Source organism: Moschus berezovskii, chromosome 24, assembly GCF_049115385.1.
Source record: "Moschus berezovskii isolate FMDL1 chromosome 24, NW_MosBer_1.0, whole genome shotgun sequence".
NCBI lineage: Eukaryota > Metazoa > Chordata > Mammalia > Artiodactyla > Moschidae > Moschus > Moschus berezovskii.
Genome location: NC_142483.1, coordinates 29,428,503 through 29,447,699, shown reverse-complemented (window position 1 = coordinate 29,447,699; position 19,197 = coordinate 29,428,503). Strand labels below are relative to the sequence as shown.

General features: G+C 38.3%; 1 protein-coding gene and 1 long non-coding RNA gene across 2 annotated transcripts in view; one reads left to right on the top strand and one right to left on the bottom strand.

Moving 5' to 3' along the window:
• Positions 1 to 19,197, bottom strand: part of LOC148774024 (uncharacterized) — a 243,295-nt gene that overhangs the window by 22,385 nt on the left and 201,713 nt on the right. Inside the window, exon 3 of the long non-coding RNA XR_016036137.1 lies at positions 15,099 to 15,253. This is a non-coding gene — a long non-coding RNA (uncharacterized LOC148774024). The remainder of the gene's footprint in view (positions 1 to 15,098; positions 15,254 to 19,197) is intronic.
• The window catches only part of MDFIC2 (MyoD family inhibitor domain containing 2), a 103,120-nt gene that overhangs the window by 63,755 nt on the left and 20,168 nt on the right, over positions 1 to 19,197 (top strand). The gene's annotated exons all lie outside the window — the stretch shown is intronic.

Sequence of the window (19,197 nt, the reverse complement as noted above, 5' to 3'; positions counted from 1 at the left end):
AGGGTCAAAAAAAACACTGGCAGGTTAAGAATTACAGTTATGTAAGAATTACAGTTCTTGTTATTTTTAGTTGTCATTAGGGCAGGTAGCTAAAAACCTGAGCTATGCATTAGGAAGAATAACATTTGGTAGATGGGAATATCACTGAGCCAATCAACAGATAGGCAGGTAGAACTCTTTGGAGGTCATTACATAGATAAACACATATATTTTGCATATGTATATATAAATTAAACAAATATATATACTTTATACTTGAAATATACACATATTTATATACTTGAAATATATACATATTTATATACTTTGAATATATATTTTTTATATATATATATTTTTTTTGGTGGGGGTGTATACCGCACAGTATGCAGGATCTTACTTTCTCTGCCAGGGATTGAACTCATGTTCCCTGCATTGGAAGTGTGAAGTTTTAACTACCAAACCACCAGTGAAATCCCACAAATATATTTTATATAACAGGCTCCTCCAAATATATATATAATGAATATATTAAAATGAATAATAAGTGTTAGGGAGAGAGAAGACAGACTAGTTCTTTTCTGAATTTAGTGATTTTAAGATATGAAAGAAATGCTTTTTGGGATGCTTGCTTGGGAAATGTCTTAAAGACAACATATCTGGATATGGAGGGCACAACAAGCAGAGTCTGATTTCAGTTTAGATGTGGCGGTTATCTACATGAAGAAGAGAGGTGAAGTAATAAATGATGTCAAAGGTCATCAGGAAATAAATGAGGTCAGCAAGGGAAAGAGCGAATAGAGCCTAAGGCAAGGCTTTGAGAAAGATCATCCATTAAGAGAAACAATGTACTGGCTCATTCATCCACCTTTTTTCCCAAGGATCCTGAGCCTATTCTATTCAAGTATAGAATACAGCGGTGGAAAAAATGGCCTAGTGACTGCCCACAGGCAGCTTCTATCCACTGCAATGCAAACATCCACTAACATTAACTGAGCGCTTAATGACTTCGCAATGGCACTGAAGTATCATATCAATCTTTAGAGCAGTGTTGTCTTATCTCCACTCTATGGATGAAGAAATGAGGCTTGGTGAGGTGGCCAATTTGTTCTAAGTCATGCAACTGTGAAGCGGCAGGGACTTGATTTGATGACCAAGTTTGTCTACTTCCACAACCCATACACCTGTGTAACACTGTGAAGTGGCCAGCCAAGGGGTCATAGAAGAAATATCAGAATGGGGAAAACAACAACAACAGCATTCTCTACTAAAAAAGACAGGGTCAGAGTCATGGACCTGACTAGCCATGTTATCAAGGAGGGGGGAAACTGATGAAAGATCATTGATTTGATTATTAGAAAGCCATGTATTCATTTATTTTTTCACTTAACCAACATGCATTAAGCAGCTAGCGTGTATTACCACAAGGGCTTTGAAAGATCAGTTTTACTTGGTGGGGATAGAAGCCTATTGTGAAGGATCAAGGAAGGAGTAGTGAAGTCGCTTGTGCTAAGGACCCCTCTGAGTAATTGGGTGACAGAAAAATTAGCTTAAGAAGGCTTTTAAGGCTAGAGCCCACCTAAGTCAGCCTGTGGAGGCAGGACGGAGTCAGTAGAGAGAGTGAAAAAAAAGGGAAAGGGGATCATGGTGAATAAAGACGCATCCCGTGACCAGCAGAAGATAAGGAGATGCAGACTCCTGATACAAAAGGTCATACTGAAAAGGAGAGGACCCATTTTCCTCTTCTAGGGGAAAAAAGGAAACATAAAGGAAAGGATAAATGTTGCTGTAAAATGCAATCGTAGGACACTGTACCCATAAGATTTTATTTGCACATATTTGGACAGTGGTTCTCAACCCTGGCTACATACTAGAATCATCTTGGCAGTTGTTACAAACTGTGATGCTTTAGACTGAACTCTAGACCAATGAAATCAGAAAAAAATGTGAGATTTCTTCAGGCTGAGGATATCCAAGGCTGTAAAGAGGACTTGGCAAGATGTGACTAGGTGGGGAGAGGGGGAAAGCATTACTTGAGCAAAATCTGAAAAGCTAGGGACCAACAAAGAAATTAATTTGCCAAAATAAAGTAAGGAAGAACTGGTGGGGGGGCAGGTAGGCAGAACAGAAACCCGGCTATGTGTGTAGATCACAAAGGATCCCTATAAATTTTCTGCAAAGCAGATACATGTGCATCCCATTACATACAACCATAACCTGTACTAAGCACAGGTCATATCAGTTCCATTCTCTTTTGTATTTCCAATTTTCATCAGAGTCCCTAGCATGCAGTAGATATTCAATAAACATTAGGTAAGTGAATGACTTAATAAATAAATGTGTAACTCAGATGGCAGCATAACCCTCTCTTCAAGTGTCTAGCGTCCTTGAGAAAAGCAAAATTGTCTCATACTCAATCCCAACTCACTCACTTAAAATACCTTCCATGTCTCAGATCTACATGGGGCCTAACAGATTTTTACTAAAGTTTAAGAAAACAAAGGGGAGGAGGGCTTTATCAGCAAAATTTAAAATTTGCTATTTGCTGTTGTTCAGTCACTCAGTTGTGTCCGACTCTTTGCGACCCCATGGACTGCAGCACACCAGGCGTCACCATCTCCTGGAGCTTGTTCAAACTCATGTCCATCGAGTCAATGATGGCATCCAACCATCTCATCCTCTGTCATCCCCTTCTCCTCCTGCATTCAATCTTTCCCAGCATCAGGGTCTTTTCTAATGAGTTGGCTCTTCACATCAGGTGGCCAACGCATTGCAGCTTCAGCTTCCTGAAGATCAGTCCCTCCAATGAGTGTTCAGGACTGATTTCCTTTAGGATTGACTGGCTTGATCTTCCTGAAGTCCAAGGGCCTCTCACGAGTTTTCTCCATCACCACAGTTCAAAAGCATCAATTCTTCAGCATTCAGCCTTCTTTATGGTCCAACTCTCACATCCATACATGACTACCGGATGGATATCCATATCCTCTTAGCATATCCTACTTAGCTTTGACTATACAAACAGCCATATTGTTAACTATGTCACTTGGCCATTCTCACTGGCCATTGTTCCATGGTGAGTCCTTGCCTCCTGCCACATTGCTGCACTTTTATTTCCTTCAAGCTTCACCAGTACCATCCAAATCACAAATTTCACCTGTTCTTATTTAGAACAGTTTAACTATGACTATCTCCTACACCATGGCTTTGGGAGGAATTCACTTTTAGTATCCAAACTTTCCTAGAATTTTTTTTTTTTTGCCAAACCAAATGGTAAATATTAACCCTATCCTTTTTAGGGCCCCAAAGTTTTACAGCCAATTATGATTTTAAATGGCCATTTCCTCTTTCTTTTCATATAAGAGAATGAATCATCTGGAGAAGACAAATGGAAAATCTCCAACCCAATAATGAATGAGGCCCAATGAGAGAATAAACATTTGTTATTGGAAGTCCATAAAATATGTATATAATTACTGTTGAGAATAATCCTTACCGTCCTTACCAGCGAATCTCAAAATCAATGTCTTTGTCTGTGAATGTCATCACCGTACCCAGTCACATGAGCAGTGATGTGAATACAGCGGGCACTCAACACACACCAATCATGAGGATAAAGGGTGAAGATGAGATACTCTCTGAGATTTTATACCTTATAATAATAGTGGTAATAATAGCTACTTTCTATGTCCAAAGCCGTTTAAAAGCATTAACATTTCACATGGCCACATATCCTCAGAAAGCAGATCAATATTTATTCTTCCAAGTGTGTCGAGTACACAATTGGGGCACCTCGAGGTGAAAGCATCACCCTGCCAGTGTCAGCCTCAGAACTTGGAAATCACATCCCCAGTTCATTATGTCAGAATAATAAAGTGACCCTGGCCGGTTGAATGTATTCATTAATGGCTGAGGAAGGAGAGGGGCAGCAGGAGCAGACAATAAAGCTTGGGGAACTCAGTGCTAACTAGCCGGCAAGGAAACACTATTATTTAGTATTGCATCAGTTCTAGAAGAGAAATGTACACATACACACGTACATCAGAGCAGGCCTGTTTAGTCCTTTTCAATGAGAATTTATTTTTTTTTTACTCCTAGTCCAAGTAATTTTATTACCGATGATTGGATGGAGTGATGGATAGTAGTAAGAACTTCCTTCTGAGGTCTCTCTCTCTCTGTGTCTCTGCCCCCTTACTGTGTGTTTTGGTTATTAAGCAAATCAACCTTAAATAGTAACAAACTAGAAAAGAACTCCACAAGGTTTCCTTAAGCAGCATCAGAATGACCATGGCCCATTCTCAGAGCCTATTAAGAGGTAATCAACCACCATGGCTAACAAGTCACTCAGCCCAGACTTTCAGAATTTGGCTCTTTTGTTCTGTCAGTTTGAAGAGTGCCCTGCGAGTGATGCAATTTAGAAGGGAGCTCTTTCAGAGCTTTCACTCAGAAAGGCGCTGGGAGCTCTGCGGGTAGAGCTTAGGAAAAGGGAAAGAATGCAAGTCTGCATTGACAGCTTGATCCCAGAGAGAGGCAGCAGGGCTGCTTCTCTGGCGGGTCCTCTGGGTGTGGATGAGACAGGGGCAGGGAGGAGCCTTCATCTTAAGTGAACGTGTGACTCCAATATTAAAAGAACAATTACCTTCCTGTGCACTGCTTGCTGTTTGCTACTGCTGTTTCCTTCAATAAAACCTCTTTTCACTTGCCAATGGGGGCCTGTCAGGCAATAATATTTTTCAGGCATGATACACATACTAAAATGCCCTCGTGAGTTTTTAATACATTTACAGTTGATAACAATACGGCTGTTTTGTCAGGAAAGGTAAAAAAAAAAAAAAGGATTTGTTAAAATTGCAGAGCAATAGCAAGACAGGATGGACCAGTGTTGGTGTGCTTCATGCTGCTAAGGGTCAACCCTCCTAAGAGTCAAGCCAGCCGCCTGCAAGCAGGGAAGAGTAGTAAAGTGTGACCAGGATGTGGTCTTTTTATTCAAATTGAAGTTCACCTTTTTAATAAAGACCTTTGTGTGTTCAGATCCTCTTCTCCCGCCTGGGAGGAGGATGATAACATAAGTTAGGTGAGATGTGTGCACAGCATCCTTATATTTGAATATATATTTGGCTCATGGATTTATCATGGAGTACTATCTTTATAATTCAAGTAGGATGAAGGGATGGGATGAACTGTTCCCAAGGAGAAACCTCTACTTAAAAGAGATTTCCACCAAAAGACTAGAATCCTTGACTTATAAATTACAGCTTGCTGTGATCACAGCTCAAGTTTGTTTTGTTAAATGAAACTGGACAGTAAGGTATAATAAATAAGTAGATAACATCTATCAGTCAATTTCAAGATAGATTTCTATTGCTATTTTCAAACATCCATTTGGCTAGAGTTTTTAAAAAATGTGTGCGTGTATACATGAACTCATATGTATGAGTCATCAATTATGTGCATAATGCTAACAAGCTTGTAGAGACTTTGAGAATCAAATAATAGTTCTAGTGGTCAAAAATAAATGTTTTGATACTAGTTTACGACGGAGAAGCCTGGTAGGCTACAGTCCACGGGGTCGCAAAGAGTCGGACACGACTGAGCGACGGAACGGACGGACGGACGGACACAAGTAAACACATATTTTCATGAAGGGACATGCTGGTGAAAAGAAGTTCTCTTAAAGGTGAAATGGAGCTTCTACATAATCCTACAGAATAAAAGCACCTGTAAGGCAATGGCATCCCACTCCAGTACTCTTGCCTGGAAAATCCCATGGACAGAGGAGCCTGGTAGGTTGCAGTCCATGGGGTCGCGAAGAGTCAGACACGACTGAGCGACTTTACTTTCACTTTCCACTTTCATTCATTGGAGAAGGAAATGGCAACCCACTCCAGTGTTCTTGCCTGGAGAATCCCAGGGGCGGGGGAGCCTGGTGGGCTGCTGTCTATGGGGTCGCACAGAGTCGGACACGACTGAAGCGACTTAGCAGCAGCAGTAGTGACTGTTGCTAAAATAATACATGGTATTAGTTGTTCAACATGTATTACAGTATCTACCAATGGGAGACCATATACAGTAAAGTGGATAGCTACCACATGTGACAGCGTGGGTTCAAATCCTGGCCACACTACTGTTAATTCTATGACCTTAAGTAAAATGTCTCCAACTCTCTGAGTCTCAATTTCTTAACCATTATAGTTTGATGACTTCTACTGTTATACAATTATATAATACTGAACTGAACTGAACTGAAGTACATTTCATATAGGGGAAAATCAGAAAATAAATACATTGTATTTTGTACCAATCCTGGAACTCAATAAATAGTATTTTGACCATTATTACTCAATAATAATTACTTAAACATAGTTATTGATTAACTTACATATGAGTTGCATTCCAAATTAACATATTATTAACCAGCTTGATTAACAGTACCTGCTGTAAATAATCCCCAAGTTTCTATGGCCTAATTTAATAAATGATCATTCTTGGCCACCCAAAGTTCCATACAAATAAATATCTGAGTTGCCTTCCACCAGTGGTGACTGAGGGATCCAAATTTTTTTCATCTTGTGGCTCTGCCATCCCTATCCTCAGAGTTTTCTACTGCATTCTTTGCTTAAATCTGTCCAAGAAACAAAAAAACAAACTGTGAAGAATCACAGGGCATATTTTAGGGGACAAACTAGAAGTGAGGCACTTCATTTCTGCCCACATCCCTTTTGCACAGAACCATGGATCTAATGCAGGGAGGCCAGAAAATGTACTCTTTGTGTCCAGAAAGAAGTAGATTTGGCTCAGTGGATATCCAGTCAGTCTCTGGATAAATCAGAGACTCAACATAAATCTTTATAATCGAAAATCAGTACAATTGAGAGTATTTTCTTTAACCATATTTGAAGCACTGGGTATACCAATTTATGCAATAAGGAGCTTTCAGAATATACAATGTCCCTATTAAATGCACTGGTGATGTTGACCGCTAAATTCTTTTATACACTCACCCACCTTCCTTGGCTGTCTCTGAATATTATTTTTTCTATCTTCTTCTACCATCCTTACTCATCTTTGCTGGTTCCCCTTTTAACATGTGTACCAGAATGCTTGTAATTGAACTTTTTCTTCATAGAAAGTTTTACACCTTTTTCTTTTTTTAACGAAAGAAAATGGACATTCTTCCTACGCTTCCTCAGATTCAGCTCTTGACATCTTCTCTGGGAAGACCTCCTCCATGATGGAGACAGAGCTGGGTGCCACTCACCAGTATCCCTATAACCTATGTCAGATCATTTGTTACATGGAATTACCAGGGTCTCCTGAGTGGAGTCTGCTCTTTGACTGGAGGCAATTTGAAAACTGACTTACGTCTTTTATCTGAGTTTCTCCTCACCGAGTATAGTATTGTAGCTCTCACAAAGCAGACACTCAACTCCATTTAAAAGAAGAAATTAAGGAACTTCAAAGTATAATTCAGCCTACACATCTCAGTCAATAAAGAAAAACAAAATACAAATAAAACATCAATCCTATCAAAAGAAGTCATGTAAAAAAATTAATGAGAGGAATAGACATTTACCTCTATAAAAGTATACAAAACATTTTTTCAATTTTCAACATTTAACACCATATTTTTTAAAAAGTAAGCAATTTTGAGTATTGCACCTGGTTCCAGTAAATTGACTTTGGAAATATTTTTCTTTCCTATGTGTATTCATTCATATACTGTAACTTGAAGGCAGAGAAAAGACAACTCCGAACAAGCCTACCAGAGATCCTACTCCCAAAACTTTTGTGCTATCTTAAAAAAAAAAAAGGCCATCTCTGAATCTCTAGAAGTGAAACATTTTTTTGCAGCCTAATATCAGTTATAAAACAGGCAATTTCTTCTAAGATATTAAAAAAAAATGCTAAAGATGAGTGACTTTTCGAATTAAATTCTAATTAGAAGATTTTTATCAAGATTTTTCCATTCATTTACTGGGAAAATAATATAACATTTTCTTCAGTATATTTGCATTATTGTTCATTTGAGATAAGCATTTATCTCTAAAAAAGTAACAAAACTCTTTATAACAAAACTTCTAAAACTTAAGCGTAGTAAAGACTACAGTTAGTACCTTATTCAGTTCCAAATATATAAATACAAAATATTTCACACGAAAGCCAAATAACTGTGGTGACCTATTCAAACAGACATCATTACAGTTTCTCATTTGCATTGCTGTATTATGAATATTAATTATTATATGTACTATGAATATCATTATCAGCCTATTTAGTCTACTTTATCATAGGCAGGGCACCATAATAATTAAAAGCTCATCTTCTTTTTTGGACCCAGACTTCCTCAGTATAAATCCCAGCTTCGTCATTCACTGTTTGCTATTATAGTTCGTGACTTACATTACCTGTCTGTGCCTCCACCTTCTCATATGTAAACTGTAGATAGCAATAGAGCTTAGCCTACAGAGCTGTGGTGAGGGCAAAGCTTGCTTTCCTTCCAGTTCCTCCTCCATCCTGGCATTTCTAAGACAAATACATGATCTTGTTTTATTTCTGCTTAAAATATTTATTTTAGGCACTTAAACAGGAGTTAAGGGAACTTGGATATAGTCTGTACGTTCAGGGGGTAAGGGGTTGGGAATCTATATTATATGTCTGTGTATGGTGCATTTCTCCAAAGAAAGGGTCCATATGTTTCCTTGGGGTCCATTCCCCATAAATCAATAACCACTACCCAATGGCTTAAGTCTAAAATCCATAGGTAAACATAAAAACTCCGCCATAACTCCCCTAATCCTTCTTCTCACTTTTGCTTATTCCTCCCCCATGTTCTTACTGTGCTCTGCTAAATACTGGTTTTCACACTTCTGTGTTTTACAAATTTTTTCTTCTTCCTTGAATATCAATGGCCACCTGGCAACTAAATACTAATTTTTTGAGATCCAGTGAAAACGTCATCTCTTTTAGATATCTATCTACATTACACCAAGCATTATTAAAAATCCCTGAATTTGCAGCCACGGAACTGTGTGCATGCCCCTATTATCCGTTTGTCATATGCTACTGAAGTCATCTGAATGCCTGACACTCCACTGAAGGGTAAACTCAGAAGATAGGCACCAGGTCTTATTCATCCTGAGTATCTACCAACAATGAGTGTATTGCCAAGTACTATATAAATAACCCATAAATGTTTCTCAAATGAATGAGTGATTTACTGACTGTTGTCTTGCTTCAGATTCATCTGTTAGGTAGATATTACATGGTATTTTCTGAAGGATCTTTTTTTTTAATCCATGTTGGTTAATCTACATGAATACCATATTTATGAATTCAGGCATTAAGATGCTATATTTCACACTCTTTCTAAAGTGTTTTAAATCATGTAAGTACCATATCAAAAAATAATTTGATAGCTGGTGATGGAACAAAAATTCGATAGCATGATTTTACGTCCTAGGAGGTCAACACTCTTTCTATTAGTAACATGTTTCTAAATGGGACACCTTGAAGCTATTTCAACAAAACCACCACCACACATTGATATCTTGAACTGAGCACAGCAGTGCTGCAGTAAAAACCACATACACAGAGAAACAGGGAAAACTGATGCAGAAGCAAATGACGTATGTTTAAAAGACACACAACGTCTAAAGCACTTTTCCTTTATATTAAGTATATTTTCATTCCACTGTTTCATCTTCATGGATTCAAAACACCAAACTTCTCTTGATCCAGAAGAGGAACAGAGTTTTCTTACAAATGTATAAAGAAGCTAGGATTGGGCATGCTTCTGGCATCTTCCCTTTTTCAGAAAACAGGATTTTGAAGCAAGAAGAGCATAAACAGAACACACTGACTCTTGACACACCATTGCATTCTTCAACTGTAATAATAAAAATTTGCAAATGAACAAAAGAGTGGGAGGCAGATATCTGATTTACAATGTTTTTGAGATAAAGAACACTATAAAAAAAAAAGATCCATGTGAATAATAAAGCATTGTTAACCGAGTCGTGACATTTCTATTCTAGTGATGACTTGAACAGCAGAACTGCATACAGGCACCTTGTGCCATTTTCCAAGTGGGAGGAAGACATATAATTATAATTCTTACAGTAATGAGAATTCAAGAAAATCTGGGGAAAAGTTTATTAAAAAACATATTGACATATCAGTATTATAAATTACTTTCTCTTATTAACCTGCCCCCTCAAAATTCTTTTGTTGGCTAGCTCATCATGGCACAAAAATGTATTTCAGGAAAAGAGAGACCTACCTTGAAAATCTTTTTATTGCACTGAAAAATATCTACCATATATTTATTCTTTAGCTTGCTCAACATGTGAGATATATGAGAGAACTATGTTTTCAAAACAGTTTTAACTTCCATTGTCTTGAGCGCACGTATCAACTCTGTCACATCACTTATCGAAAATCCTCACAGAAACCTTGCATTTAGTCAAAACTAATGAATCTGTTTTAACACCCTTTATGAAAGTCAAAGAGGATATAATATTATGTTTTCACTTAACATACATTTTTCTTCTATTTCCTTTCTTTGTTGGGTGGTTAAGAGGGGGGAAATACTGCAAAAATTACAGTGATGTTATCAACTGCAGTGTTTTAACAGAGAACAGAATTGGAAATGGCATTTTGCTGAGTGAACTTCTAAATGAATGGGGGGAAAAAAAACACAGACGGATGGATTTTCTCTTGGTGTTTATCTTCACTGAAGTCTCAGAGGGTAGACTCCCAAGTGTTGAAGGAAGCTCTCTAACTGACCCCATTACTGCCTCGGGCACTGGTGAAGGTGAAGGGGCAGTTGTAAAGTCAGACTGAGTGAGCGCTGCGGAAATTATAGGGTTGTGTTAAATGCATCCTCGGCAGGGTGCTTCCCTATCTTCGGAGGACACACTCATTAAGTGCTGCCAATGAGAAAATGAAGCATTTTTCTCTATAAAAAGTGCCCCTTTTTGTGGAACATCTGGAGCCTCTCCAAAGGGCTTCCAGTCTAGGTGGGAGAACATAATAAAGTAAAACACCTCCATCATTGAGGCATCAGCCCGAAGGAGTGAGTTACTGCTGCATATCCACCAGGGTCACTCACCCACCATCATAACACGCTCCCGCGACCGAGCAAGAAGGCAGGGTGCCTGATCCAAGTAGAATGTGACAGAAGGGACACTGAATCAGTAGGCAAAAATGCTCACTTACAAACTTAGAAGAAAACATATTTATGCTATTTCTTGCAGTTTCAGTTCAGTTCAGTCGCTCAGTCGTGTCTGACTCTCCGCAACCCCATGATTCACAGCACACCAGGCCTCCCTGTCCATCACCAACTCCCGGAGTTCACTCAAACTCATGTCCACAGAATCGGGGATGCCATCCAGCCATCTCATTCTCTGTCGTCCCCTTCTCCTCCCGCCCCCAACCTTTCCCAGCATCAGAGTCTTTTCCAGTGAGTCAACTCTTCGCATGAGGTGGCCAAAGTATTGGAGTTTCAGCTTTAGCATCAGTCCTTCCAATGAACACCCAGGATTGATCTCCTTTAGAATGGACTGGTTGGATCTCCTTGCAGTCCAAGGGACTCTCAAGAGTCTTCTCCAGCACCACAGTTCAAAAGCATCAATTCTTCGGCGATCAGCTTTCTTCACAGTCCAACTCTCACATCCATACATGACCACAGGAAAAACCATAGCCTTGACTAGACGGACCTTGGTTGGCAAAGTAATGTCTCTGCTTTTTAATATACTAATCCCATTTCATCCACACTCAATTATTTTTCCCTCTGCTTGTTAGTTATAAAGATACACATGAAGATTTGGTTTCTACATAAACCTGGTGTTCTCTACAATGTCTCCTATGATAAAGAATAAAGATACATGGGAGAAATATATAAAGACTAGAGATATTGCACTCTTGTATTGGTGTATATTCAATATGGAGAGTGTATCAGCTCGGTCAAACAAGAAAGAAAACCACAAGGATGAGGGGAGAATGTACACAAGTCAGATGGATTAAAAGGTACCACAGCAAGAAGCACAGTAAAAGGTCCAAGACTGGGTCTCAAAAAGTGATCAAAGAAAATCATCACTGAGGGAGAAAAAAAGATCAAAAGAACCCAAAGAGGCCTAATGTTCATTTGCTCATTTTTATGTGAATTAAGTTGACTGCATGTAGCTATGTTGATCTGGTTCTGTCCTAAGATGCTCTTAAAACTGGGTAGTATGTTGGGAAAAGAAATATTTCAGAGTTAAGTTCTGGTGATGAATCTAGGACAGGGCTCCAGGCTTTAAGCCTCTTTATGACAGTACGAGAATTTAATAGATTTCTCATTTCCTAGGAGAGGATAAGCCTCATCTTTAGTAATCGAGTCACTGCAATTAGTTTCCTTGAAATCTAGAAAAGTAACTTTTTCTCGGAAAGGAAAAGAGAATCATTTCTAATTCTAACTCAAACATCTTCTTAAACATATGTGTGCCCAAAGTATTGGATGAAAGTCTTTATTATCAGTGCTCTGCACTTATCTCAGCTGATTTTAAGGAATCTGTGCAGAGATGGATGGTAACAAGAAAGAAAACTTCAGTTAGAACAAACTGGGTTTGAATCTTCGACAAGCTGCTTCACATCTCTGAATTGCAGTTGCCTTGTGACTCGTAATAGGTACACACAAAGTCTAAGAACCACTCTCCTAGATATTATAAAATGAGATCTACACGGACTCAAGATTCAGAAATGAGGCAAAATTACCCTCTGGACTCAACAAGCTGATCACCTGTAAAGATACTCCTCTCAGAGCAACCTTAACAAGAGCAAATATACTTCCTTTAAAACATCTGCACTATCTTCTGATGACTTATGGAGCTCTCTCAGAGAAAGAAAAAAAAATCCTCTTTCCAGTCTGCCACAATTATTGAACTGGAATCACTGGATATATTTATACCTGTTTCAAACAAAGTATGGTTGTCTCATTTCAGGTTTAAATATTCCATTAGCTGAGTGGTAAGGAAGCTCATGTAACCCAGGAGGCCCTATGGTTCCACCTTAAGTATTATTCTTTTAGAATTTCTGTTACTGTTTTCAACCTTTTGAGCTCTTGCAAACGTATCTGGCATCCAATTAAAGTGAGATTAATCCAAAGCAGATGCAGCAATAGTAAAGAATTGCTTTGTTGAAAGCCTACCCATTTAACATACTAAATTGTAAGCACATAGACACAAACAAATCCATAAATATCAATTATTTAAAATTATTTAAAATGCAAAGTTTTATATAACTCATTTGACAAAAATACAAATGCCAATGTACTCTTAACAAAGAGCTAAAATGACTAGTTTTATCTTTATGGCACTATAAAAGCATTTCAGAAGCTGAGAACCTAGAATCTCAAAGAGTCTTCATCTCCAATGACTAAGAACAAATTTTACCCAAACTTTCAACTCTTCATGGCTGTAACTGCTCTCCTGTCTAAGTTCTTGGATTTCCAAAGTAGTGCTTCTTTGTTTTATAAATCTTGGGGAGAATGTTTGGACCATATAAGCACCTACAGGAATCTAAAGCATAAAGAGTGGATGTGATCATGGTTAATATTATTGTTATTTTCTAAGTGAGATAGAGAACTCACTCGAGAGACGCAAAGGATTTCAGCCAGGCTCAGGGGTTCTTCTTCTATGACAACCTAATTGATAGAGGCTCTTAAAGAGAAGATTAATCTACCCAGCAATGGAACGAGGACTAACACTCATCATCTAATACTGCAATGCCCTGAAATATGAAAGACCTCCTTAACAATGGTAGCCAGATAGACTCATATGCACCAGAGTCCCAGGGAGTGGGACAAGAGCCAAAGTGCCTTATCTTTCATCATTGTCTTTTCTGTCCCTTCATTTGAACCTTGGCCTCAGTGGGGATTTCTGACCAGCCATTAGTCTTTAAGGGGAATTTCATTGGTGCAAAATTCAGGTTACAGATGGCAGAGAAGGGATACCTGTGGGCAATCTGTCTGTTGACATGTTTGCCTCCTATAAATAGACCATAAAGACCCCAAAGGCACAACCATGACACATTCATCTTTTTGCTCCTGTATCTTTGTTAAAGGAAAGGACAGCAGGCTTCATGCCTCAATTCAAAATCTTACTCCAGTCTTTTCTAGCTTAGAAACATACCAATGAATAAAGCACAGTGCCCTTCCCCTCTAAACTAAATTTTCCTTGCTAGTTAAACTGTACTTTTAATAACCTCCTCATTGGGTTACTACAGGAAGTAAAGGAAAATTCATTTAAAGCCCTTAGCCAAAGCTTCTCACAGTGTGGAGCAAATGTTAGTTATCATTATAATCTTTATAATACTTTCATTATTATAGCAGGTGCTAAGTGAATGAATGGATGGATGAATTGGTGAGTGGAAGATGAAACTAACACCTATGGTTTATCCAACATCTGAAATTCTATAATTGGATAAAGTTTCCAAAGAATTTCATATCTGAAGACTTACCTGAAAATATTTCACCAACCCTGGGTATTATTGTATCTGTTCTAGAGGCAATATAATATAGAGGAAAGAGCACAAAACTAGAGGCCAGGAGAACCAGAATTTAAACATTGCATTGCTTATCATCAGTTAGCAAACACCTCTCAACATTCTTTCAACCTTTACGCCAAGTGCTATGTAAGCTCAGGAACACCAAGGCATGGACAGCTTTCCTCACAGTGGGAAAGACACACTCATAATGGAAGGACAGACAGAAAGGACCTGTTTCACAAGTCAAGAAAAGCTTCAGAGAAGTTGAAATGTCCATGAGGATGGGAAATGGAATTTGTTAATCCCCATAGTCCCTATATCTGGAAGGCACAGGAGCAGATGACAGGTAGTTGTTAAATAAAGTACCATTTCCTCTGTGTTTGAGGGATGAGGAGAAGTTGAGTAAGGTAGGGAACAAAGAAGGTAACTCGAAGCAGAGAGAACTGTACTTGTAAAGGGCATTCACAAAGTTGGGAGATGCAAATGTCTATGGGTGTGGAAGGTGCTGTTGTGGGGAAAGGAACTGCAGATCAAAAAAAACAGTGGCTCTGAAAACACTGTGAATTTAAAGTGCTGTATGGTACAGCTGTATTACTTACACTGCTGATCAGTGCCCTGATTTTCTGAGTTCTTCAGCATCCCATATGGTTCTGAGATGGGTTCCTCATCCAAACATTCACTGGCTCCAGGGTCTTCTTCAAAATACCTGAAATCTCTCTTCCTCCTTTCTTTATGAAAATATTTTAGAGAATCACTGAAAGATAAAGACATAACAATATTTGCCTTCATCATTCTTTCATTAAACAAAGGAAACAGTTATAACACTTTCAAGGAATGAAATTATCAATACATGCATACTGACCACTCCAGACACTAACGTTTCCATTGACTACTTTGGATTCTAATCCACACCATCACATTAGGACATTATAACATTCTTTTTAAAGAACCGCATTTTTAATTGGTCATTTTGAAAGGGAGTATTTTTTTCAATGAAGAAATCTATTTTTCTCAGCTTTTACAAAAGTATTTTACGTAAAATACTCATTTAATAAAACTTGAATGATTCAGAAAATTTGGAAAACTCATGCTCGTTACAAGCATTTGGAAAATTCAGACACTTTTGTGAGTGGAGGTTTTATCTGAGAATCTTTCTTACATACAATTTCCAGGTAACTGCCATAATGAAGAATAAAAATTAATAATGCAAAAGTTCCTTTATAATTATACCCCAATACTATCCTATAAGGAGACCAAACACTTCTAAACACTTCCTGGTTTCTGACTCTGTCACCTCCAATCAGAGTTAGTTTTGAATGATGATATTCACTTCAAAGCTTTCACTGGAATTTAAAACTTGTAACCATTGATCATTTCTCAGGACAACTACCATTCTTTCCTTGCCTCAGCACCTCAAAACTTGAGCTCCTAACTTTGTCCTGGCTTTCTTAGGAAGTGAAAATATAACTATTTTCTTCCAAAAAAAAAGTTATGTTAGTTTTATTTAGAGTAGTGTATCTTCTTCTGATGAAGTATTATGAGAACACCTTACTATACTTTTTCACACAGAAAAAAACAAACTGATTGAGGATAAAATGGTCAAGACCTAATCTTCCCTCAAATTTAAAAAAAAAAAATGTTGCACCACTATTTTCTGGCACTTGACTTTGGACAAGAATGATTTGGGGACAACCTAAGAAAAATTCTTTCTTATGATCTAATTTTGCTTGTCTGGGTGCTTGAAAAATATTTCTATTTTTATAAGCTAAAATACTTTGCAGGATTGTTGGTTTCTTTTTAGTAAATTTTAGACAGGTTCACACTCATAAATTGTTTCTGCTCAAGACATATATATCAAGATTATCTTTAAGCAAAGTCTATATTTAAACTGTTTTCGTTTCTTAAGGAAACTATAGCTCTTAGGTGAGACTTATGTGTTCTGACCTCTATATGTAGTACCATTTTTTATCATCAACTTTAATTCTCTGTCCTTTACTTTTAAACTATGGGAGAGTTGTTCGTGTTTACTCTCTACATGACGACTGATATTTGCTGTAGGGTCAGTTCCGTGTTTTACTGCTCCTAAGGCAGATTTTCACTCTGTCATAATTTTGACATCTTCAGACTCTCTTAATTCACTGTGTCCCTTTGGATCTATCCTGCAGGCTTTTCACCTCCATCTGTTTCCTCCTTTAGGTTTTCTTGTCTTTTCTTCACAGAGTTCTTCAGGTAATCTACTGAAAACCTCAAACAATGCTTGAAAATCTTCTGTTTATTGCAACAAATCATATCTGGATTGGTTAGAGTGGCAAAGAACTACAGCTCTCCAATCAGATCAAAAAGTACACCTCTTCAAAGGAGAGGGAAGCCAAATCTTACAGTTAATATAAAATATTCATTTACGGACCATGACTGGGGTGGTGATGGGGAGGAACAGACATGGTTCATTTCCCTCTCAGCAGACCTAGCCAAAGTGCCAGACTGATTGGATTCTTCAGTTCAGTTCTAATAAGTTGATATGTTGCATCAATTTTTCCCAGAAAAATTAAACCCATAGTTTATGGGCATAAGCATTTTTCCTTTTCTATCTTGTCTGAGGTGTTTGAGAAGAAAGCTAAGAGAAGTTGTATCAAGGATTGCTATAAAGACAATATTTTAAACTTGAAGCTATGTCCACAGTGTCTATTTGGCCTATGGAGATAATTTTTAAAACCTATCACAATTAATACATGGATTAAGTGGAGACTTTTTTAAATAAGACTTTTTTCCTTGAAATGGTCCAAACACTCCATAGAATTGTCCTATTATTTTTTTAAGACATGGAAATGTAAACTGACTTTGTGCTAGTTTGTTCCAGCTATTCTAAAATATATTCCGAATAGGCTACCTTCACATGCTAGAATACTGAATATTTTATGCTTGGACAAGGAGCAAACTGTAGGTCTTTCGCCAAGCACCATCAATGCACTTGAGTATGGGTTACCAAAAACGCTGGAGAATTTTTTTTTTTTCTATTTATTGTTATAGCTCAAATCCTTGTGTCTCTGGTAGGCTTTAAGTGACATAAATATGCATTTCCATCTGCACGTCCTTGTCAGGAATAGTTCTGCTGGGAGGTGTTATGCCACCCAAGTACTTCCAGAATAGAGTCTGTTAATCCTGTTACCACTATAGAAATTCAGAGGAAAAGTCTACTCAGGCCACTACTGCAGCTGCTGTGGCTGTCAGTGTTCCAGCAGCCACACCCTCAGTACAGAAAGGAAGTCAGACAAGATGGATTTGCCTTCAGGTGGAGGGGGATGCAGAGGGCTGACCTCACTCTGTTATTTAGACCAGCAGTCTATACGTTTTTCTTGTAAACCACTATTAGTTAAAAAAAAAGGGGGGGAGGGTAGGGGGAATGAGCAAGCCCATCTTGGGCATACATACACACACACACACACAAACACACACGTGGGCACGTACAACAGAAATATAAGCTGCCATATTAATTGCTATATACATTAAAAATACACCAAAATATCTATGATGTGAGCATTTCCTTTAAAAAATAAATATAAATAGCTGTTTTAACCTGCAGTGGGTAGACTTGTACTCTATTGCTAAGTTGTTTCAGTCCTGTCCGACTCTGTGCAACCCTAATGGACTGCAGCCCACCAGCCTCCTCTGTCCATGGGAATCTCCAGACAAGAATACTGGAGTGGACTGCCATGCTTTCCAGGGATCTTTCCGACCCAGGGTTCGAAACTGTGTCTCTTACATCTCCCGCATTGGCAGGTGGATTTTTACCACTAGTGCCACCTGGGAAGCCCGGTACTCTATTAGGTGTGTGTGTATATATGGAGGGAGACCACTGAGCTAAGCTTCTACCAGATAGGCCACAAGGAACAGATCGTAGACCCCACTTAGGCTTCTCGTAGATGCCACAATATACTGGGCACACAGTGGGCCAAAGGAGCTGTAAATGTGCATGTGCCTTGCTCCTCCACTATTCCTTCCTGCTACCGCTTGCCCCTCCACTAGTGTGGCTTGACTTCCGGGTTCCAGGCTCTCTGTACAGATGACATCCCTGTCCTACATTTATACAGGCATGTCATGGATGGGTACGAACCTGTCAAGACCTACAAGCCAACAGGCATCCTGCAAAGTCTGTCAACAGACGTGTCACCTCAGAGGCCTCAGGATACAAAGGCAAGAGCCAGCTAAATAAACCAAATCCAAGCATCAGTCATCCAATAAATATTTTCCAACAAAAGTTTATGGATATATAAACCCAAAATGAATGTCTTTCACTGTCTAATTCCATACAATGCAGGAGAGCTCAGAATTACCCATGAATCTAGCTGTGGAACAAAAATTCTTCAGAAAGGCAGTGAATATGAAAAAAAAAAAAATCTCGCACTTCTCATGATAGTGAAAGACTGTCTTTTCAGATATAGAAAACCGAAGACTTGGCTCAAAGTTCCGCTCAAATTGATAAAAATAAATTATTTTATTGGTAAAACCCAGAGTCAGCCAGAAAAAAGTATGCAAACTTCCCCCAATCACTATCAGTGTGGGTATAAATTGACATGATCCTTTTGGAAGGCAATTAGTAAATTACATGAAAAGCTTTAGAAATTTAACCATTAATTCAGTAAGCCCCTACTTATGACTTCAACCTATATAAACAGATAGATATATGAAAAGATTCATGAA